Genomic DNA, 21277 nt, shown 5'->3' with positions numbered 1-21277 from the left:
TTTTTTGCATATTAATTTGCACTCACCACAAAAGCCGCCGTAAACCGCACAGCCGGAGCTTGATTGGGATCTTTTGCCTCGTCTCATCATCATTATGATTTCTATTATTTTATCTTTGCATTCAATATTAAGACCATTTTCTGACCAACGACCTTCCCATATCTTAGAGACGGGCAATGTGAGTTCTAACTTTTGATGCATGATGGGTAGAGATGAGTGGACCCGATGGTCGGGTTCAGATTTGGCGTTAGGGTTTGGCCAACTGACCCGGACATATTGCTTGATTGGCAGATGAACAGCCAATCTGGCAAATCGAGACACTAGAAACTAGCCATGGCCAATCTGGCAACAAGTCCGGATCAGGTGGCCGACTATTGGGTCCGGTCATCTCTAGTAAGGGAACATCAGCTGTGGCAAGCTCTGCGGACTCCTTAGTCCATTTACCAGCAAGGTTTTCTACTTGGTAGTGGTGGTGCATGCTATGATAGGTCTGTCCCCCAAACTTACTGATTGGCAGATCCATTTATTGTCTGTGGGGCTATTGCCTGTCTATTGGAACCCAAGAATCATCACACCTAATGTAGCCAAAGCTCCATGAATGGCTACGACAACTGATTGCAAAAGGTATGAATACTCTTGCAACCCACCGTATCATGGAGTCTTATGTATGACCGTAGGTTGATTAAAGGCAGATCTACTGTTATATAAATATATTGGATTGATGTGGATACATTGGGTGAGAAAAAAACAGCCCTGCTAAGGATGCGCATCAGGAATCCGGATGGCATTAGGCAGGACAAACAGAATTAAGCGATCAATATTTTCTGCAAATATATGTGACGTTTTGGACATCTCGAGGATGATTGATTTTTCTGGGTGGAAAGCCGGGCAGATTTACAGTGCGGGCTGGGATAAGACTTTCTTTAGACTATGACAGTATATTGTATATTGTAGAACAATGCTGGCAGGATTGATTCAAGGCCTGAAGGTTGTCGGTATCTTCTGTTATTGTAGCTGTATTTATCTTCCCAAGGTTCCTGAGGAAGTAACGAAGACTTCAGAGAAGGGAGGTCAAGGAGCTACAGGGAAACATGTATTGTACAGGAATGGGGCTTGTCATTTCACCAAATAATAAACCCTTGGGCAACGTGTGAGCGTAACTGCGGGCCAATTATCTAAGAAGAAGTTGCACCACAGCCTGCTGTTCATCAATGAAAGACTAATTTTAGTTGCTGCAGAATCTATCTTAGGGTAGATGTACACCGGGGAGTGCTCACTACGCACCTTAATCCAGACAGTAATCCTAAGTAATTCCATTTGGAGAAGTAACATATAATCGGGTCCCATGGGGGGGTTACCCCATCCCAACCAATTCAGGTCTACTCTTGTCAAGCTTGGGATTCAGTAGCTTGCACTGGAGAGATACTAAAAGGACATCTACCATCAGAATCACTGATGTTAGATGCTTAGTACTCACCTACCCATCCCCCTGTGCTCCTTTTGGCACCTCTCCACATCAACCAGATTTAATTTATTCACTCCTCCGGCCCTGCCGTGTTTGCAGGAAGCCGGTGACGTTACCAGCTGTCTGCAAATCTTCCACTCACTGCTACGGCAGTACCAGAAGGTGCTCTGCAGAGCACCTCAGACTAATTTGAATACCGCATAAAAGTGTTTTACTGAATAATGTGGCCGTTCCAGCAAATACACAAAGCCGATTCCAGCATAACACAACGAGACGGGGCAGTGAGTACCGAGAATCTATCAGCAGTAATTCTGATGGTAGATGTCCTTTAAGGCAAACCATGGCCCCATGTCTTAACCGATCCCTTGTGTCAGTATCCCAGCGATGTATCCCCTCAAAGATTAATAAAAAACTTTTTCTTTCCATTGTAGCAATGACTGGCCCTCATAAGTATGGGTATTACTATCCACATAACCTAGTAATGTTTACAAGGGTGGTAGTTGAGAATGGGAACCTAAGTAGTTTATTCTATCTTTGTAAGGCAACCCTTTTATGACCCAAACTTTCAATAACGCCCCACACTTTTTCCCATCAGTGAATCCACTTCTAATGCTTGTTTTCATCTCGATTCAACTGCCGATTACCAAGATGAACCTGTAGCCCCCCCCCCCCCCCCCATCTCTCCACACATTGGGGCAGATTTACTTACCCGGTCCAATCGCGATCCAGCGGCACGTTCTCTGCAGTGGATTCCGGCGATTCACTAAGGCAGTTCCTTTGAAGTTCATGGGAATGCACTGAACTTCACCAAGCCGGGCTGGGTGCAGGTAAGCGCGTATCCAGCGACCCTTTTTTTTTTAAATGCAGCGGTTTTTCCGAATCCGTCGGGTTTTCGTATGGCCACGACCCCCGATTTCCATCGTGTGCATGCCGGTGCCGATGCGCCACAATCCGATCCTGTGCGCCAAAACCCGGGGAAATTCAGGGAAATTCGTCGCAAAACTGAAAAATTCGGGTAAATCGCCGTAAAAATGCAATTCGGGCCCTTAGTAAATGACCCCCATTGAAGCCAAACCAAAGTACTTGGATGAATATCCTTTTGATGGCCAGGTAACTTTAGAATTTTGGGGAAGCTTCTCATTTAACGGGGTTAAAGCCAAAGGCTTCAAACGGGAACAACTTCTCAAATGATTTTGGTGATTTTTCTCTTTTACATGCAGGGTTGCTTTTATACTACTGGCCTACGAGAATTTACTGAGTGTAGACCCTTATCTATGGGATCCTTAGCTATTGTATGGGTTACTTTATGGGCAAATATTCAGCTTCACTTACAGAACTACAACCCCGTGCTGCCCATTCCTGATCCTTGGGTGGTACAACCCCATTTTTCATGGACCCGTATCACCTCTAGAGGTAGAAGCCTTGGGATCTCCCAGCACAGAACACCACGTTTAGGGTGAAAGGTTGAATAACGGGGATGTTTCCGGATAACAGCCAAAGGGCTCTTTAAGACAAGCATGGTCGGTCTGTGAATTATGATTATAGGTCTGTGCTGCTGTTTTGCAGGGAAGAAGGGACTGGTTGGATCATATATCACCCTCCCACGGCAGGTTGAAGACCATGATAGGTTCTATCATCTCTGTGATTGGAATTCTTCTTGTTCATGTCTGAACTAACTATCATTATAAAAATTTAAGTCTTTTCAAGGAAGTAAAAGTTTAAAAATATCCAGGTAAAGGTGTTAAAGAAGCGATTGGCACCCATTATGTGAGCATTTCTATTTTTACACCAGTTTTATGACCACAAAACAACTCTGTCCAAACATGAACAGCAGTTCCCTCCTTATCTGACATGCAGCTTTAAACTTAGGGCAAGTAATTAGAGCAGAGGATTATGGGAAATGTCCAGTCCAAACACTTTAGAGGATATTATATTATTTCAGCCTCGTGGCGGTACAATGATGAGTGTTTTTTCCAGTGGCAATAATGAACATTATATGGGTCTATAAACCGCATGAGGGTAACTTTACGGCCGTTGATGAGAACATTTTCCAGCGAGACAGCTTGAGTAAATACAATTTACACAGACGGATATTTAGGTTTATTTTTCCACAAATCTTCAGAGCAAGACAATGGGCTGGAAAGAAACTGCATTTAATTACATATATCAAGTGACTTTACTTTAATTCAGCATCAGCGGGACTGGTTGGCTGTGAGATAATTACAAGGAACTTTCCTAATTTTGTTATGTTTCTACCTCTGGGACCAACACAATTTATAAACAAGGGGTCCATCACTCTCTTTTGGCTATTGTTTGAACTTCAGCTTCTAGTTCTATCAAATGTCACATACCATTGTTTGCCATATTAAAGGAAACCAACCATTTCAAAAACATTAAAAAAAACCTATTAATAATCACCGCCGCTCCCCTTCACCTAGATCCCGATGCTTTCTGTTGCAAATCTTGACACGTCGGGATCACCTTCAAAAGAAAGTTATAATTAGCAGCACGGAGCACAGGGACAAGATGTCCGGCACTCCGGGCTGCTAATTGTACACGTTCGAGCCACCTCCCTCTTGCGTGAAGTCACCTCACTCTCCCATGCACCCAACATGAGAGTGGGTTGTGGGGGGCGTGCATAATTAGCAGCCTGGAGTGCCGGACAACTTGTCCCCACGCTCCGTGCTGCTAATTATAACTTTCTTTTCTAGGTGATCCCAGCGTGTGAAGATTAGCCATGGACAACACCAGGATTAAGGTAAAGAGCAGGGGAGGTGAGTATTAACAGGTTATTCAATGTTTTTTAGGTGGTTGGTTTCCTTTAAGGGTTTTTTTCACTTTGGACAGTTACAAACTATTAGTATAGTACCATGAAAATTAGTTGATTATAAAGTGTAAGGGGTTTATAATTGTTTTGGGCCTGAAAAACAGACAGACTGTGAGCCCTAAAACTGAACCCACCAGAGAGTGCCTACCTACTTACTTGAAATGACACTAAGCAATGCCCAGAAACTGGGTGACAGTCCCTGATTTACTATGTGATAACAACAGATGAGTACAAGACAAACAAACAAATAAAAAAGTTGTCAGAGCCAAGTTAAAACCTAGAAGACAACAAAGTACCAAATTGATACACAAAAGGGATAACCAGGAAGACAAGCCAAGGGGTCAGAAGATTCCAGATATTAGACAGAATTCACATAAACTTGGTCAAGAGTGACCTATAACAAGCACTGAGGAAAGGATCCCAGGCCCTTTTATGGGATATCAGACCCCTGGATCGAACGCTGATAGGATAAGGATTCTACCCATCACAGCAGGTTAACTGTTAGTGAACCGGAGCAGAGCTGCAGAGTGAGGAAAACCACAATACTTACTAAGAATGACACAGAGTTAAAAAAAAGGTAAAATCAGGGCATCCTCAGACGTACTCTATGAACAGAGGATGAAGGAAATCTTTTGGTAAATCTGGTCATAAGTCTGCAGTGCTGTCACAGTCAAAATGACGCGTAACATTGTACTAATTCCAAGTGTTACTCCAGCTTTAAAGCAAGTCTTCACAAGTGAATAGTATGAGAGACATTGTACAACATAAGAGACTTTGTATTATATTTGATTTGAGAATTATGCTTCCTCCCCTGCTACCAGGCTGCTTTCCTCCTCCTTCACACCACTCATCTCATAGCACCCATAACTATATTCAGCCTTGCATACAGAAGTCTGTGTAGGGTGAAGGAGGATGCTGCCAGCTAGTTAGTGTTCATTGTCATGCTCTAAGTGGTAAAGTATAATCTTACAAGATAATGTAGAATCACAAGCGCTTAGTGTAGCAGAACTTACAAACTCCAGCAGCTTCTACTGTATATCCCCCTCCCCTCACCATAGACTTCTATGTATGTTGGAAGTAACCTTTACATCAGTGGATTGTCTGTGTAAGGCATGAAAGGTTCCTCCTTTGATAACCACTCTGGCCACTCTGATCAGCTCTATATTGCATAGTGTATAATAGAATGTACATATTGTATAGATACAATTTACATAAAAGTCAAATGGAAATTTACCACAACACATCTATATGCAATAAGTGTCTGCAGTCACAATATGGAGACTTTCTCCTTGACCTTTTACATTATGATCCCGTCACGCATGGACCCACGTTGACGACTTGGTGGACCTAGGATCCTGTGCGTCACGTCACTGACTAATCAATGAGTCAGCGCTTCTAAATTCTCATTATAAATCCTTGTCAGCTCGACATAATTGGATTCTATTGTGGAGACGTGTTCATGAGATTACACGCCGAGACTTCATTGTATTCTGTAAATATTTTTCTTGTAAAATTATTCAAATGAGATTTAAAGTGGCCCTGGGACGGCTCCAGCCTTCCATGGGCCCTTATGCATAGGGCGATAGTGGCTCAATGGCTTTCGTCTATCCTGTATACTGTACACCAGTGATTTTTTAATCTCTGTATTTGCCAGTTTTTAAAATGAAAAAATCTAAATATTTTTGAAGAAAGTTGTTTTTTTTTTTACAAAAGATTACCAGATACAACTAAATGGGACTAATTTATAAAAAGAAGAGAGTCCATAGTTAAAAAGGACCTGTCAAGGCGATTTGGGACACTAAATCACCCATAAGTCCTTATGGACCGGGAGTTTAGTATCCCAAATTGCCCTTTATCAAGTTCCTCCATAGGTGTTATTAAAAAAAAAACCTATACACTTACCTCGAGAATGGTCTGATGAGGCGCATCGGACCCGTCACTTGTGCTCTCCGCGCTTGCTCAGTACTTCAATGGAGTCGAAGCAGTACACACCACTTTCATTGCACAAGAGCCATAACTAGGGCGCATGCGCAGTGAAGCCGGATTATAGTACGCCAACTTCACTGTGCGACTGCGCAACTATGGGGATCACCAGAACGTGGTAAGTATAAAAGTTTTTTATTTTTAATTGCGGGAACTGAGGGACTTGCTGAAAGACAATTTGGGACACTAAACTAAGGACCTTTGAGTGGTTTAGGGTCCCAAATTGCCCTGACAGGTCTTTTTTAAACCCTTTAAAGGGAACCTGTCATCAGGAGCAAGATTTTTACAAAGTAAAAAAAGACTCCATGTTGATTTCAAAAATGCCTTTAAATGCTGTTACACAATGCACTCTTGGTCAGGTCTTGGTCCGTTATTGGTGTGTTTTAGCATGTTTACCACGCGTTTGAGTCCTGTATAAACATTTTCACAGGTGCTTAAACTTTTACAAATGAAGAAAAACAGATTTGAACGTAGCCAAATGCATGGCAAACATGCAAAAAAAAGCATATGTTCTAGTGCTTTTTAATTGTTTCTTTAACATTACTTGCCTCCCTTTCAGCAGTGTGTACTGAGTCCCGGGGAGGGGGACAGTTCAAATGAGAATTGCTGGCAGCAGTGAGCTGACGTAAGTGGGAGGAGGGCGCAGGGGAGAGGCTGTGGGAGGGCAATGAGTGAGGAGGAGGGGTCGTTTGAGTCCTGTATTAACATTTTTACAGCTGCTTAAATTTTCACAAATGAAGAAAAACAGATTGAAAGCTGCCAAGTGCATGGCAAACATGCAATAAATGCATCCGTTTTCAAACAGACCTAGAATGCACCCTGTGACAGCAATATGCAGCAAACTCCCACCTTTTATGAAGAGGAGCCGTGTTGAGCCCTCTTCACATACCCACAGTTGTCATGCAACGTAGTAGTACGTCACATGTCCGTAAGGGGTTAAATATACTCAGGATAACAAAATAACATATTCTCTAATTCACAAAAATAGAGCATTTCACAGAAATAATTCCAACCTGTCTCTAGCAGTCCTGGTGTAAACAATTTTGGTTTCCCCAGGATCTGGCCGTGAATCTTCTGACTTTAGAGTCAGGTAGACATATTGGGGTACATTTACTTACCCGGTCACAGAAGTTCACAGTGCATTGTCCGTGTATAATGCTGTGGGCGGCGATTTCAAAGCCTTTTAGTAAGATCATGTTTGCTGTAAAAAATTTTAAGTTTGAACTGCAGTACCTCAGAATGGCCACTACTTGGTGTATGGAGCTATCTTATTCTATCCACTGTCTTGCATTGCAATCAGCTGATCAGTAGAGTTGTCAGGTTTCACATCACAACTGATCTTATACTCATGACCTATATCTGTGAATGGGTCATCGATATGTTTTCCTTGAAAACCCCCTTTAAGTCTAACATTTTTCCCACTGTGCCCCCCATGTAAGTGTCTACAGACCATGTCCTTTGGAGGATCAGATCCCAGTATGGAGATTGTAGCGTTTACGTTTGTAAAGTGATTATTTCCTGCAGACTGTATGTGGGATGACATTATTACATGCTTTAGTAATCCAATTCTTTTGCTCATAACCTGGAATTCCTTGTACTGTCTCCGTGGTCGGAATATTGTATGGAAATTGATCGTTTTCTTTTTTGCTGATGCAGTTTTAGATGATTTCAGCCATAACTCATCTCCCAGACTGAGAGTTTTAGAATTACAATGAGGAATGGTCCAGTTTTAGGAATCATTAAGTGTCTAAGTATGAAAGTGTTATAGGTGTTACCTCCTCATCTGAGGAGACACAGGAGAAGCAAATGCAGACTGCAACATCAAGACTCCACTGAGCCACCACACACAGCAATAGGAAGGCTAGTGCAGTTTTTACAGGATAGGAGTAACAGTACTGTGCTCTACCCATATATACTGAATAGGAGTAACAGTACTACTCAGAGCCCATATGTACAAGATAGGAGTAGTAGTACTGTGCTGTGCCCATATATACAGGATGGGAGGAGTAGTACTGTGCTGTGCCCATATATACAGGATAGGAGTAGTAGTACTGTACTGTGCACATATATACAGGATGGGAGTAGTAGTACTGTACTGTGCACATATATATAGGATAGTAGTAGTAGTACTGTGCTGTGCCCATATATACAGGATAGGAGTAGTAGTACTGTGCTGTGCACATATATACAGGATGGGAGGAGTAGTACTGTGCTGTGCACATATATACAGGATAGGAGTAGTAGTACTGTGCTGTGCTCATATATACAGGATAAGAGTAGTAGTACTGTGCTGTGGCATCTATACAGGACAGGAGTAGTAGTACTGTGCTGTACCCATATATGCAGGTTAGGAGTAATAGTACTGTGCTGTACCCATATATGCAGGTTAGCAGTAGTAGTACTGTGCTGTACCCATATATACAGGATAGGAGTAGTAGTACTGTGCTGTGCTCATATATACAGGATAGGAGTAGTAATACTGTGCTGTGCCCATATATACAGGATAGGAGTAGTAGTGTGCTGTGCCCATATATACAGGATGGGAGGAGTAGTACTGTGCTGTTCCCATATATACAGGATAGGAGTAGTAGTACTGTGCTGTTCCCATATATACAGGATAGGAGTAGTAGTACTGTGCTGTGCCCATATATACAGGATGGGAGAAGTAGTACTGTCCTGTGCCCATATATACAGGTTAGGAGTAGTAGTAGTACTGTGCTGTGCCCATATATACAGGATAGGAGTAGTAGTACTGTGCTGTACCCATATATACAGGATAGGAGTAGTAGTACCGAGCTGTGCCCATATATACAGGATAGAAGTAGAAGTACTGTGCTGTGCCCATTTATACAGAATAGGAGTAGTAGTACTGTGCTGTACCAATATATGCAGGATGGGAGTAGTAGTGCTGTGCTGTGCCCGTACATACTGGATAGGAGTAGTAGTACTGTACTGTGCACATATATACTGGATAGGAGTAGTAGTACTGAGCTGTGCCCATATATATAGGATAGGAGTAGTAGTACTGTGCCAATATATACAGAATAGGAGTAGTAGTATGGTGCTGTTCATACATATGCAGGATAGGAGTAGTAGTACTGTGCTGTGCCCATATATACAGAATAGGAGTAGTAGTATGGTGCTGTGCATATACATACAGGATAGGAGTAGTAGTACTGTGCTGTGCATATACATACAGGATGGGAGTAGTAGTACTGTGCTGTACCAATATATACAGGATGGGAGTAGTAGTGCTATGCCCATATATACAGAATAGGAGTAGTAGTATGGTGCTGTGCATATATATACAGGATAAGAGTAGTAGTACTGTGCTGTGCCCATATATACAGGATAGGAGTAGTAGTACTGTGCTGTTCCCATATATACAGGATAGGAGTAGTAGTACTGTGCTGTGCCCATATATACAGGATAGGAGTAGTAGTACTGTGCTGTGCCCATATATACAGGATAGGAGTAGTAGTACTGTGCTGTGCCCATATATACAGTATAGGAGTAGTAGTACTGTGCTGTGCACGTATATACAGGATAGGAGTAGTAGTACTGTGCTGTGCCCATATATACAGGATAGGAGTAGTAGTACTGTACTGTGCACATATATACAGGATAGAAAAGGGCAGGAGGTCAGGTGGAGCCGGTAACTGGATGCCCGCCTTGACCTGTGTGAAATTGGGCCGGCATAATGGGAAGGAGGGGTTAGGGGCGTCAGGAAGGGCATTGGGGAAGTGAGGTCAGTAAGGGGAGGGGAAGAAAGAATAAAAGGCAGGGCTCACCAGGGCGACTTCCTCTTGGACCCCCGGCGCTGGAGCGAGATGCCCACCCGCCCTCTGAATGAGGATCCGTGCTCTCCCTTTTCAAGGTAAAGATACGTGGTTGGAGCTGAAAACTGCCTGTTGGCGCTTTACTGCCTGCCCTCCCTTGTTTTTTCCTTTTTTCTTAAAAAAAAAAAAATTATTGTCACGTAGCCGCGGGACAAGGCCTTTGAGGGGGGGGGGGGAAATTCGCACAAAGGTGGCGCTGTGCGCATAACAAGAAGTGGAAAACGGAGGATGATGGGTATGCTAGCTGGCCCACTCGGAGGCGGGTACAGAGGGAGTGGTTACCTGCGACATATTTGTCAGCTCCCGAGCCGGCGCGGTGCGGCGGGGGTAAGCAGGTAACGCTTAGCATGAGCATTGCGAATCGCCCCTCTTAGGCCTTGTCATTTCGGTCTGTTTAATTGCACTTTATTTGTACATGTTAATAAAGTTAATATATACTGTTTTATATGTTTATATGTTATGTTAAATAAACAGGCAGCTGTGGCCTTATTTATTCATCGTCACGCAGTTGTAAGTGTCCAATTCTTTGGGTACTCGGGGGAGGGGTTGGGAGATCCAGGTAGGATGCTTGAAAGGAGGCCTATATTTATCCTATAGGTCAGGGTTGTATTAATGTCATATGTAGAATAAAAGCAGTAGTACTGTGCTGTTTTTATACTATATATACAGGATAGAAGAAGACAGACACACCTACACAGACTGACTATTTTTGCCACTACGTACAACTCTATGCGTAAAAGGAGTTGGCCCTGATATCTGGTGCAGAGGCACATTTTGCTCTATGGTTTTACAAATATACCAACATGTGTGCTGACTGCTGCCTCTCCGGGGGATCTTAGGAGGGGCTGCAGCAGGAGGGTATGACTCATCCTGCTCCCTCCCCTTTTCCTGTCTCTGTCAATGATGATGGACAATGAAAAGAGAGACACAGTGGGAGACGCCATTAGGTTGGGCTGGAGCAGTCAGAGAGAGGAAGTTGTGTATATGTGCAGAGGGCAGCATGGTGAGAACGGGGAAAGGATGAAGCTCTCAAAGGAGCCAAAGACACCGGGACATATACATGCTGAGACATGTCTAATGGAAGAGAATTATTGAAAAAGTGGCCAACCCCTTTGCTGTAAGGGGTTAAGATTCTTTGCTGTACACTGGATCAATAAAAGGATTACATTTTGAACCTGATGGAGTGGTGTAGAAAGTATAACAGGGCTAGAAAGCTTCAGTTTGTCTGTGTCTCTCCCCTATCAGCCTCCCCCTCTCCTCTGCTAAGACTTTTATGTTATTAACATACTTTTTGGACTATAAGATGCACAAAAAATCCTTTGATTTTCTCAGAAATCAAAGGTGCGCCTTATAGTCCAGTGCTCCTTATATATGAACCGTACTTACAGACAACAGCTGCCTTGAACTGTGCACAGGTCTGCCACCTGCTGGTCATTCATCCTTATAATCAGGTGCGCCTTATAGTCCAGTGCGCCTTATATATGAGCCGTACTTACAGACAACAGCTGCCTTGAACTGTGCACAGGTCTGCCACCTTCTGGTCATTCATCCTTATAATCAGGTGCGCCTTATATATGAACCTATAGGTTTTAGCAGGCATTTATTGATGGTGCGCCTTATAATCTGGTATATAGTCCGAAAAATACTGTAACCTTTTTTAATACATTTTCTTACAAAGTTTCTTATAATCACCTATATTATACATTTATATAAAGTTGATTTTATACTTGGAGGTCCGCTATGAATACTGTATACATAAGCACAATTCTGTAATACCCCCACGTCCTAGTTCTGATTTATCATATTCCTTTAAATGTGGGTTCAGATATTCTCTAAACATTGTAGGTAATTATTACATTAAACCAGGACTTGGAGAAAACCTGTTTGTTTTCAGAGGAGAATGTTCTTTAATCAGGGAACGTGCAGAGTCTTTTGTGTGCGGCCATCTGGAAAGATCAAGGTAAAAGTGACTGAATTTGTAATTTACGTTAACACTAAATTAAATGGGGCTTCACTTAATGAATTGATGTAAAACTGTTAGACTTCAATTCATTGCGCGAACCAAGGTTAGAACAGTCAGTATCTATGTGTGAAGTGAACAAATCAGACATTCATCTTCCTGGTAAAATGGGCTGAGCTGGTTTATCAATATGTGCCCCAAAAATTTAATTTTCTCCAAAAAAAGAGTCCTAAAACCAGGACTGGTCAAGTTAATAGGCCATTTTGAACCAAGACAAGGGCCACCAAAGGAACCAAAAGGAAATTGTTATGATTGCAATGTAGACTTGTCGAGGTCATGATGTTACATTGGGTCTAAAGTGGCCAAAAGTCAGGTGCAGCTGTGTCCTTCCTTACCTCTCCTATTGGCTAATCATGAAAGGGTTTCATGAAATATCAAAGTACTATCAAATTAAATCAAATTAGTAAGTTAAAGATCTGTATACTGTGCTTGCTGTAATTCTACCTTTTGACTATTCCACGACCTTACGATTTTGTACCTTGCGACCATCTTGGTTTAGACTTGGTTCTCCTAACCTTGCTTTCCTTCTGTCTATCTTTCTTGTTTGTTTGTGTTACTGTACTATGCATTTACCCAGGGGCTAGACTGACTCACAGTTGTCATCTGCCATTTAGTGGGCAGCTGACAAACAGACATTGATGCAGGGCTTGGACTTCTTCACTGTTCTGACACCCAAAGTCACAGAACACAGAATTCAAAATCACAGAACAGAGGAGAATCAGAGAACAGAGGACTAGTATATTAAAGGGGTTGTCCACCCACAGGGGTGCCACATCACATTTTCCCCTATCAACAGTATAGAGGTTGACAGCAGCTCACATGTCCAACTTGCCCCTACATCAATTTGGTCTTGTTTTCATGATTCATGGGAGTACAACAAGTGGGACCCCACCAATCATCAAGTTATCCCATATCTGCAGGAAACATGATGCGGCACTAGATATGTCTGGACCACCCCTTTAAGCATAGGTACACTGGCATTTTTTTGACCCGGTGCCTTAGGGCTTAGGACTCAACATAACTGGAGTACCCCTTTAGCATGTCTTAATCTAATTCTTCATCCTTAAAGTGAACCTACTATTACAGATTTACCATTGAAGGTAGATCTAGTGCATTACAACTGAGCTCTTTTTAGGACTACGGTAATCCTTCAGTCCCCCGTAACTTTTTAATCCTTTATGATCCTAACATGCAAATTTCCTTCAAAGGTTATTGGGGCATGGAGTAGTCGGAGCTGACGCTACACAGCACAGCTTCTCCACAACCCCGTAGCCTCTTTCGATCCTCTTACCAAGACATCTTCAGTGCTCGCCCCCAAATCTGGAGTTCTGCGCATGCACAGTAGCTTCGGTGCAGAGACCGCAAAACCACGAGCTTTACATAGATTATCTATGCAGACCGCAGGTTGCGAGGATTCAGCTCCAAAGCAGAGCTACTGCGCATGCGCAGAACTACAGCTTCACGGACTAATGCACGCAGCTACAAGGAGCTGCGCGCTGAAGATGTCTTCATAGGACGATCTAAAGAGGCTACTGGGTCGTGGGGTAGCCGCACAGTGTAGCGTCAGCTCCGGTTACTGCAAGCCCCAGTAGTCTCTTAAGAAAATTTGCATATTAGGGTCAATAAAACGTGCCATAGGATAAAATGACCACCATATTATGGATCTGTGATCTAGTTGTGTGCATGAAGCCTAATAGTAGGATAACGAGAAGGTTTCCGTAGTCTCTTGACAGGTATGAGAATACAGCAAGTCAGATGATCACATCGACAAAGAGATCAGGTTCCCCTCATTAGAGACTTCCAGCCCAGGATGGAATTGATTGTTTTCTTTAAGGTGGTATATTTTTTTTTTGCTTCCCGGTGTTTGTGCTGCTTCTCACAGCAGTCTCCTTCCAGTTACATCACGAGCTCCTCTCAACTACTGGTAATTGTTTCCTCTCTCTCTGTCCTGTTCGCAGTCATGTTCCACTTCTATCAAAATCTACTAATTTCATCTACAGCTTTGAATTATTTATTTCATTTTTTTTTTTTTTTTTTTAGCTGTGAAAAAACAAAAATCTGTTCTCAAGTTTAAGTAGCAGGAAACACCATGAATTATTAACTGGATATTGTGTTACTGGAGTGTGTCGCTCGTTGCAAATAATCAGCTTAGAAAAGATTTGGCGTCCTCAGCGGGATCGTGTCATCCGTCATACATGGTTATACAAGTTCATGTGGAAGAATGCGTCAAATTGGGTGAATTAGGTTTTTTTTTTATAAAGTAACAAAGCTATATATAAAATTATGGTGGATATATCTCACTATAGAACTACCTACATACCTACATTGGTTACAGAAAGTATTTAGACCCCTTTAATTTTGGTCCCTGAAGCAGCAAAGAGGAAGAGGAGGAGGAGGAGCACCGCAAATAAATAGCCCTATCAAGGGCCGCAATACCTCCCGCGAGTATGAGGGAGGTCTATGGTAGCGCCCCCTACCCATGCTGCAAGGTCGTCCACATCATGGCAGGCCTCTGTTAGAGGAGTAGCCTGCCCACTACGGGCCAGGCCGGGCAGCAAGAATAGGGAGAAGCCATGGTAAGGTGGAAGTAGTTCTCCCTGGGGCACTCAAAGAACTCAAACACAGCATTGGCACCAGGCCGAGGTAGGAGTCCGATCTGTCTGGGTCCAAGGTACCTGGTTGGATAATGTCTGGAAAGGATGTTCACTGACCAGTTTCAGTAGCTTTGGGGCTGGAGAAGTTGGGAGCTGCTTTGGCACACTGTTAGAGATCAGAGTTCCTGGAGGCCTGATGCCTGCAGGCCGTGTGTCTGGACAGCACTCACATGCCAGTAGGTGGCATATGTACTAAGGGCTTAAACACATCCTTAAAGGCAGTGAATAGATTATTAAAGGCAATTTAAGGAAGTACCAACTGAGATTGGTGGTTTAGGTTGTCCATACCTCACCTACATCTTAGGGACATAAGAAGTGTGCAAAATTAGTTAGGGACCAGTACAGCGGGCCATTACCAATGGCCCAGCCAGAACCCTGACCTAAACCTAACTGAGAGACTTGAAAATGGTTTCCACCAACAATCACCATCTAACCAGAAGGAACCGAATAGGATCTGCAAGGCAGATCATCCCCAAATCCAGGTGTGAAAAACTTGTTGCATCTTCCCAAGAAGTCTCCTGGATGCACTGGCTCAAAAGGTGCGTCTACTCAATACTGAGCAAAGGGGCTTAATACTTATCACCGTGTGATATTTCAGTTTTTCTTGTCATTTCTGGGTTTTTTTTTCAAGATGGGGTGTAGAGTGTATAGTAAAGGGGTTGTCCAGATCTTTTGAAAGTCTTGCAGGTGGGCTGGGGACATAAGTTTTTAAAAAAAAAAGGAAGCTGTAGTCGGACAACCCCTTCAAGTTTAAGATTTTTATTAAGTCAGTAAAGGCACATGGGCAACTTATGAAAAAGAGTGTCTGACCCCTTTAAATGGACAGTATACAACCTGTATTTCATGTACATTGTCATTCTTTCTATATCTACCCTCCTACCGATGGCCATTTGCAGTATTTCTGCCATGATAAGTATGTCTGCACTACCTCACATGGCCACTAGGAGCAGCGTGGTTATGATAGCAGTATCTACTCGCCCCCTGCTGGTCGTTAGCAGTAGTGCGACCTTGATAACTATGTATACATGTCTCCCTGCAGGTCGTTAGCAGTAGTGCGACCTTGACAACTATGTATTCATGTCTCCCTGCTGGTCGTTAGCAGTAATGCATCATATTATGATGATCAGCTATATACAGGAGGAAAAGAATTATATACATTAATGCTGCTGTTTCATGTCTGATAAGTGGCCATAAAAATCAATATCTTCTCAGATCCAGCTATGCAGTAATGTTATCCTCTGACACGTCTGCCGGGAAACCCCCATTAACGATCCTATATATAGGCGGCGTGACATTTTAAAAACCCTAGTACTATCCCCTCCCCCATCTGCCATGGCTCTACCTATCTCCCCACTGACAGTGATGGATAGGCTAGAGATGCAATGCACGACATAAGACACATAGCATTACGTACCTCCTCCATACATATTACCCAACCCCTGTGTTATCTATACCCCCATTACCGTAACACACCAGCAATCTATACATTGTGCAGCCACATCTTCATTTACAAATGGCGGCCACTTCAGCGGCTTCGGAGAAGCGATTATTATTGACTTTTTCTGCTCGCCCGCATTCATTCCACTTGGAGTCAAGTCAAGGTTAAAAGCCAGATCCGATGCATGACATTGCAGAAGATGCGCAATTTCACAGGGGCAGAATCAACGCCAATTGAGATGCAAGACAAGACTCCGGACATTATAATCCCAGGAATCTCTGAGATATCACACCCCGGAGTATAGGCAGACAGTCAATTACCATAAACCTGTATCACCGCAATGGTGAGAGGGGGATTTCATTTCATTAGACCGCCGCTGTTTAGGGGCCAGAGTTTAGATGGGGGGTGGGGGGGGGGTATTAAATGTAAAATGTTTTATTACACTGAAATAAGAGAAAATTACTCTAGGAGTCACGAAATGTGCAAAAGAAAAGCAATGAATGTGGCGTCTAGGACGTGCGCTGCAGATATGGGATGAGCACGGATTTCACGCGTGGGGGGAGAGCGCCATCTACTGGTGAGGAATAGTTATAACTGGTAAATACATTTTTTTGTTTTGCTCCACCAGCAAGTCTGTAGTATACAATGCAAGGGCCAGTTTGCCAATGTTCGGAGCCCCCCTTATACATAGTTCTGCAGCTCTGTGGGTCGTTTATGAAGGAATTTGCGCAGGATATGGATTACACGAGGAATGGTTCATTGTCTGGTACATCCGATATCATGGAGTCCTTAGATTTCTCTTAAAGGCACCATAACCTTCTAGAGAAGTGATACCTATCAATGGTGATACCGAGAGGCCATCCATAAAATATGTTATACTGTAATGTTCCCAAAATGTTATTAACTCCCTGTTTCTCTCCCTAGAAGAACAGAAAGAAACAAGTCCCTCCCTACCGCCCAGTTCCATCAGTGGTTTACAACTGGTTATTTTACTATTACATGTATAATCAGGGCCGCTTCTGCCATGACGTGGGGTGAAGTCGCCGCCTCAGGCGGCAGATTACAGACCACTATTGGGGGCGAGGATTGCCAGTAGTTCTGGCTTGCCGAAAGCTGGCATGTCCGTACTACCAAATAAAAAAATAATAATAATTACTTCGGCGCCTTTAAAACGTCGATGTAATTGAGAGGCAGAGCGGTGCTGCTCTGATGGACACAGGCCAGCGTGACCTCATCACACACACCGGCCTGTGTCTCTGTACTATGATCATGGCTGTCGGCGGGGGAAGACGAGAAGGAAGTGATGGCAGCGGCGGGGGAGCGCTGGGGCTGGAGCCTAAAGGTAAGTTTTCCTTTTTTAAATATTTTACGATCTACAGGGGGTGGCCATGTGCTGCTAGGGTGTATAATTTGTGCTGAGGGAGGGGGGATTTATACTATGTAGGGGCTGTATACTATGTGGAGAAGCTATATACTATGTGGGAGGGCTTTGTACAATGTGGGGTGGCTGTGTACTTTGTGGGGGGGCTGTGTACTATGTGCCGGGGGGGGCTGTGTACTATGTGCTGGGGGGGGGGCTGTGTACTGTGTGTGTGTGGGGGGGCTCTATACTATGGGGGGAGCTGTGTACTGTATGGGGGGCTGTATACTATGGGGGAAGCTGTGTACTATGTGGGTGGGCTGTGTATGGTGTGGGGGGGCTGTGAACTGTGCGGGCGGCTGGGTACTGTACAGGGGGCTGTGTACTATGTGGGGGGCTTTGTACTATGTGGGGGAGCTGTGTATTATGTTGAGGAGGGGTAAGCTGTATAATATGCGAAGGGAGAGTGGAGCTGTATACTATGTTGGGGAGCTGTATACTATGCCCTGGAGGGGGGTTGTATATACTATCTACGTAGAGTGGGGGTGTGGTTGTATATATCGTAGTATAAGCCGACCGAGTATAAGCCGCGACCTCTAATTTTACCACCAAAACTGGGAAAAACTATTGACTATAATCCGAGGGTGGGAAATGCATTGGTCAAACCCCCCCCCCCCCAGTATATAGCCAGCAAGCCCCCAGTAGTATATAGTCAGCCAGCCCCCATGTAGTATACAGCCAGCCTGCCCCCAGTAGTATACAGCCTGCCAGCCCCCATGTAGTATACAGCCTGCCAGCCCCCAGTAGTATACAGCCTGCCAGCCCCTAGTAGTATGCAGCCAGCCCATAGTAGTATACAGCCTGCCAGCCCCCATGTAGTATACAGCCTGCCAGCCCCCAGTAGTATACAGCCTGCCAGCCCCTAGTAGTATGCAGCCAGCCCATAGTAGTATACAGCCTGCCAGCCCCCATGTAGTATACAGCCTGCCAGCCCCCAGTAGTATACAGCCTGCCAGCCCCTAGTAGTATGCAGCCAACCCATAGTAGTATACAGCCTGTCAGCCCCCAGTAGTATACAGCCTGCCAGCCTTTAGTAGTATACAGCCTGCCAGCCCATAGTAGTATACAGCCTGCCAGCCCCCAGTAGTATACAGCCTGCCCCTAGTAGTATACAGCCTGTCAGACCCCCGTAGTATACAGCCTGCCAGCCCCCAGTAGTATACATCCTGCCAGCCCCCAGTAGTATACAGCCTGCCTGCCCCCTGTAGTATATAGCCTGTCAGCCCCTAGTAGTATACAGCCTGCCAGCCCCTAGTAGTATACAGCCTGCCAGCCCCCTGTAATATACAGCTAGCCATCCCCTAGAAGCATACAGCCAGTCAGTCCCTAGTAGTATACAGCCTGTCAGCCCCCAGTAGTATACAGCCTGCCAGCCCCCAGTAGTATACATCCTGCCAGCCCCCAGTAGTATACAGCCTGCCTGCCCCCTGTAGTATATAGCCTGCCAGCCCCTAGTAGTATACAGCCTGCCAGCCCCTAGTAGTATACAGCCACCAGCCCCCTGTAATATACAGCTAGCCATCCCCTAGAAGCATACAGCCAGTCAGTCCCTAGTAGTATACAGCCAGTCAGCCCCCAGTAGTATACAGCCAGCCTGCCCCCATGTAGTATACAGCCAGCCTGCCCCCATGTAGTATACAGCTAGCCTGCCCCCATGTAGTATACAGCCTGCCAGCCCCTAGTAGTATACAACCTGCCAGCCCCTAGTAGTATACAGCCTGCCAGCTCCCATGTAGTATACAGCCTGCCAGCCCCCATGTAGTATACAGCCTGCCAGCCCCTAATAGTATACAGCCTGCCAGCCCCCAGTAGTATACAGCCTGCCAGCCCACATGTAGTATACAGCCTGCCAGCCCCCATGTAGTATGCAGCCAGCCAGCCCCTAGTAGTATACAGCCCGCCAGCCCCCATGTAGTATGCAGCCAGCCCCCATGCAGTATATAGCCTGCCAGCCCCCAGTAGTATACAGCCTGCTAGCCCCTAATAGTATACAGCCTGCCAGCCCCTAATATTATACAGCCTGCCAGCCCACAGTAGTATGCAGCCAGCCCCTAGTAGTATACAGTCAGCCCCCAGAAGTATACAGCCAGCCCCTAGTAGTATACAGTCAGCCCCATGTATTATACAGCCAGCCCCTAGTAGTATACAGCCAGCCCCTAGTAGTATACAGCCAGCCCCTAGTAGTATGCAGCCTGCCCCATGTAGTATACAGCCTGAACCAGTAGTATACAGCCTGCCAGCCCCCAGTAGTATACAGCCCGCCAGCCCCCATGTAGTATACAGCCTGCCAGCCCCCAGTAGTATACAGCCTGCCAGCCCCCAGTAGTATACAGCTTGCCAGCCCCCAGTAGTATACAGCCTGCCAGCCCCAGTAGTATGCAGCCAGCCCCTAGTAGTATACAGCCAGCCCCCACAGCACTTTAAAAAAATAAACGTATATACTCACCCTCCGATGTCGGCGCAACTCCCCGATGTCAGTGCGGCTTCCCGATGTCGGCACGTCCCGTCTTCTTTCTTCTCCGCAGCTCCTCTTCTTTCTTCTTGCTTCTCTCATGGACGCGGCCATGTTTTCTTCTAGCAGGAAACATCTGCAAGTTGTTCTTCACACATATTGTTCTTCAAATACTATTGCGGAGAACATCGTTCTGCACGCGTGTCTCCGGAACAGATCGCAGATGTTCCCGAACATCTGCAATCTATTCTGCACTGTGTTATTTCACTCTTTTCTTCAATTAAACGATTAAATTAAATGTTTTAATTGTATTTTTTTATTGTTCTTCACTTCTTTTTTTTTAATTAAATGCTCGTTATCGAGCAGGGCAAATACTCGTCCGAGCAACGAGCCGGTCCGAGTATGCTAATACTCGACCGAGCATCAAGCTCGGACGAGTATACTCGCTCATCACTAGTGATAAACCATGGCAGGGCATAATCGTAATGAAGTCCTCTTCCTGATGGAATGGATCGTATCCCATAAGGCACAAGATGTCACTTATGTCTGTGTCACCGACTAACTACTAGTGTGTGAGGCAGTGTCACCCTGTGTAGTATCAGCCTGTGTAGTATCAGCCTGTTTAGCATCAGCCTGTTTAGTGTCAGTGTACAGCGTGAGGATGTTATCAATGTTGTCCGCATATTCTCATCAGGTTGCTCAGTGGTAGACCAATGGGAGGGGGCAGCATTTAAATTTTTGCCTCAAGCAGCGAAAAGGCTAGAAACGGCCCTGTGTATAATGCTATGACAATAATTGCTACTTTTATTTGTTGAACTTGTACTATGTAAAATTCTTAAATGACTGTTGATGAGATGAGGTTGGTGTTATTCTTCTAAGCCCAGGGGAAGGGCGATCCTTCAGCCATGGTCGGAGGAGGTTGGCCATGCAACACCCTCGCCGATGCAAGGCGGAGGAGTGGTTGCGAATAAGCCCCACAGCATGTCACTACATCACACGACATAGTCCTTATAGGACACAGGGGAACATTGCAGTGGTAAGATCCTGCCTGGCAAGGCAGGAGTTAAGTGTTTTATGTGATGTAAGATGTGTCATCCAATCACATGTATTACACTCTATTCTCTGTAAGCTGAGATGTAATTGGAGGAGTAGCCACCACCTGACCAGGGGAGTTACAAA

The 21277-nt window shown here is 44.6% G+C and overlaps 1 long non-coding RNA gene across 2 annotated transcripts in view; it reads right to left on the bottom strand.

Moving 5' to 3' along the window:
• Positions 1 to 728: 728 nt before the first annotated feature.
• Positions 729 to 21277, bottom strand: part of LOC140122591 (uncharacterized) — a 63773-nt gene continuing 43224 nt past the window's right edge. Inside the window, exon 3 of one of the 2 annotated variants that reach the window (XR_011854350.1) lies at positions 729 to 1037. This is a non-coding gene — a long non-coding RNA (uncharacterized lncRNA). Of the gene's footprint in view, positions 1038 to 11896; positions 12061 to 21277 lie in introns of those variants that run through there. The other variant, XR_011854351.1, reaches the window with a different exon arrangement.

Source organism: Engystomops pustulosus, chromosome 3 (genome assembly GCF_040894005.1).
Source record: "Engystomops pustulosus chromosome 3, aEngPut4.maternal, whole genome shotgun sequence".
Taxonomy (NCBI): domain Eukaryota; kingdom Metazoa; phylum Chordata; class Amphibia; order Anura; family Leptodactylidae; genus Engystomops; species Engystomops pustulosus.
The sequence above is the reverse complement of the archived record's forward strand: the minus strand, read 5'-3'. Positions and strand labels throughout refer to the sequence as shown.